At 40.9% G+C, this 3,727-nt stretch overlaps 1 pseudogene; it reads left to right on the forward strand.

Annotated features, from left to right (window-relative positions):
* The first annotated feature begins 2,640 nt into the window (after positions 1-2,640).
* LOC102876818 lies at positions 2,641-3,467 on the forward strand (annotated as a pseudogene).
* The last annotated feature ends 260 nt before the right edge of the window (positions 3,468-3,727 follow it).

The following is a 3,727-nucleotide window of genomic DNA, read 5'->3' on the forward strand; positions in this document are numbered from 1 at the left end:
ATAATGATAGATATGTAACTTTAAAAGCTGCAACTGAAAACAATTTTTAATAAGGATAAAATCTGTAAATTGGTTGAACTCTAATTGGATACTATCAACTAAAATAAAAACTTCACCTTTGCAAGCAGACACTTATAAAGATGCATATAAGATGGCTTATGCAGGTTATACTAATGGAAAAGATAATGGAGTAGTTAAGACTAAATTGACTTCTGTTTAACAGGCTGAATTATGTGCTATCATTATGTTATTGCAAGATAAAAACTTTCCTTCGAATATAGTTACAATGTGTTGTGGCAAATGGATCTTACTCATATTCCATTGTTTAGGAAATTACAGTATGTTCATTATACAATTGATACTTTTTCAGGATTTCACTGGGCCACTACTTTGTCAGGAGCAAAATCAGAGTATGTAATTCAACATTTAACTTAAACTTTTAATGTAATGGGTCTTCCATCAAGTATTAAAACTGATAATTCTCCTGCTTATAATTCGAAGAAAACACTAGAGTTCCTAAAAAATGGAACATTAATCATATTACTGGTATTCCATATAATCCCCAAGGACAAGTTGTAATAGAAAGGGCTAATTTGACTTTACAAATTATGTTGAAAAAAGATAAGGGGGGAGATGGGATATCACCTCCTCGAACTTTTTTACAAAAAGCCTTATTATTTAAACTTTTTAAGTGCTAATGAAAAAGGAGAAACTCCAGCTGAAAGACATTGGGTATTACAATCATCTAAAGAATTGAATCAGCCTATATATTATAGGGAACCTGTAACTAATGAAAGGAAAAACGGATTTGTTATTAGGTGGGGGTGAGGATTTGCTAATATCTCTATAGGCTCTGAAACACTGTGGGTGCCATCATGAAACGTGAAACTCCAAGGTAAGTTGAAAGAGGACACGCTTTGACAAGGACAAAGTTGTGGAATGGCAGATAATACCAGCTATTGGGCATATATTTCTAATACTCCGGTTCATGGGCTTTATAAAGTTTTGGGTAATATCCCTCTAGTAGACATTTCAAGTGTATAGTTTTTGTGGAGACACCAGTAACACTTTTAGGTTATCCTGATGGTCCTCTCTGTCAGTTGCCTTCTTTATCTTTACATTGGAAACAATGTCGAGAAAAGCAAAGACGAGTTTTAATTAATACTTCCTATGGAAGTGTCAATGATTGGAGCCTTGTTGGTTCTGCTCATCAACACAGAGACAACAAAAATTTAAATTAGTGTAAGGAAGGCAATGGATTTATAACTGCTCATACTAATAACACTATATCATGGCATGGAGGAGGAATAGTGATATTGTATCCACTTTTACAGTATTTTTCTTACCAAAAACATTTATGAAAAATAGGAAGTGCATTGGAACATGTATTTCTTTGGATTGGAAATTATTTGTACAATCATATTGATAATATTACTAGCCTTAAACTTAACAACCAGGGTCTAGAGGGTCTAGAAAAGACCAGAAAATGGCCAAAATTATTGGGGCAGCTATTGCTGCCATTTTAGGGCCTGTGTCAGGAAAAGGAAGTCTTACTAATAAACAGTCAATGCCACCCACATGTAGTAAAGGAAGTGAGAATTGCTTCCATTGTGGAAAGCTGGGCCACTTCAGTAGACAGTGTCACAAACGCGAACCACAAGTAGGCAAGGGGTAGAGAGGAAGCTCCCACTCACTTGCATTAAGTGTGTATCTGAAGGACAATTGGCCATATAATTCATCACATTAATAAAGCAAAGAACAAGAACCACACGATCGCATCAACTGATACAGAAAAGACAGTCAGCCAACAAGGATTCTCAAAACACTCAACCAAAACCAGAGAGCCCATCTTACAGAGTCCAGCTGCTTCATCCAGTCTCCAAAATGGAGACAAGGGCTTGGCCTTAAATGCAAGTGTCCTATAGGAGGTCTTGTTGACTCTAAACAAGAGGCTTAAATAAAAACAGTCAAACAATCCGCACAGGTCCTCAACAAAAACAAGAGCACCATCTTACAGAGTCCAGCTGCTTTATCAAAGTCCAAAATGGAGACAAGGGCTTGGCATTATATGTTGTTAAGTTCCATCTAGTACCGACCTTATAAACAAAAGGCCTTAACCTTGTTCAATAATTGTTCTTCCTCTAAGTTCATAGAGTTTCCACAGGCATGTTTAGGAAATGGATGCCAATCCTGCTTCTAAACCTGTTTCAATCTGAGTTCTAGCACACATTGTCAACTATGTGCAACCACTATGGCATTTGATGCACCAATTGCACACCATTCAGTATCACAGCAATCAAAAGTAACCTCAATATGGAGAAATGACAGAACAGTGCTGTACCACTTAGGAGAATGTTTATTTCAAACACAATTAAGACCAGGCCCAAGGGCCACAAGCCCAAGGACCTAAATGAATTTTAAAAGACCCCAGGTCACACACCTGGCTCTCATTGGCTCCAACAAGAGGCTTCTGGGCAACCAAAACACTCCAGAGCCAAACACCGTCCAACATAGAGAAGGACTCATCCCTCCAAAGCCACACAAATTTTAAGAGACCACAGGTCCTTTCCACGCTCCCCACACAAGGGTCCATACAGTGTTGTTCTGGTTCCATCATAACTTAAAGGGGAAACTTCCACAATGTCCAGAGCCCTTGATGTCCTTCAGATGAAGGAGGAAGATGTCCTCAAATTCCTTGCAGCAGGAACACATTTGGACGGCACCAACCTTGACTTCCAAATGGAACAGTACATCTACAAAAGGAAAAGTGATGGCATCTACATCATAAACTTGAAGAGGACGTGGGAGAAGCTGCTCCAGGCTGCTCACGCCATTGTTGCCTTTTAAAATTCAGCTGATGTCAGTGTCATATCCTCCAGAAATACTGGCCAGAGAGCTGTTCTAAAGTTTGCCACTCCTATCGCCGGGCACTTCAGTCCAGTAACCTTCACTAACCAGATCTTCTGGGAGCCACGTCTTCTGGTGGTTACTGATCCCAGGCCCGACCACCAGCTTCTGACAGAGCATCTTATATTAATTTGCCCACCACTACCCTGTGTAACACAGATTATCCTCTGCACTACGTAGACATTGCTATCCCATGCAACAACAAGGGAGCTCACTCTGTGGGTCTGATGCTGGCCCGGGAAGTACTGCGCACGCGTGGCACAATCTCTCGGGAGCACCCGTGGAAGGTCATGCCTGATCTGTACTTCTACAGAGAACCAGAAGAATTTGAAGAGGAAGACCAGGCTGCTGCTGAAAAAGCTGTGACCAAGGAGGAGTTTCAGGGAGAATGGACAGATCCTGCTCCTGAATTCACTGCTGCTCAGCCTGAAGTTGCAGACTGGTCCAAAGGCATCTAGGTGCCTTCTGTGCCTGTTCAGCAGTTCCCTATTGAAGACTGGAGCGCTCAGCCTGCAACTGAAGACTGGTCTGCAGCCCCCACTGCTCAGGCCACTGAGTAGGTCGTGGAAATAAGGTTGATGGAAAGTAAACAATATGTTTCGTTTAAAAAAAAAAAAAAAAAGACCCCAGACCATGCACCCAGCTCTCATTGGTTCCAATAAGAAGATTTTGGCCAACCAAAACATTCCAGAGCTGAATGAACCCCATCCAACACAGAGAAGGACTCACCTCTCCAAAGCCAAATAAATTTTAAAAGACTCCAGGCCACGAACCTGGCTCTCATTGGCTCTAAGAGGCTTCTGGCGGGGGAAGTGGCGGG

Source organism: Elephantulus edwardii, unplaced genomic scaffold (assembly GCF_000299155.1).
Source record: "Elephantulus edwardii isolate Elephantulus edwardi_28Jun2011 unplaced genomic scaffold, EleEdw1.0 scaffold00239, whole genome shotgun sequence".
Classification (NCBI taxonomy): Eukaryota; Metazoa; Chordata; class Mammalia; order Macroscelidea; family Macroscelididae; genus Elephantulus; species Elephantulus edwardii.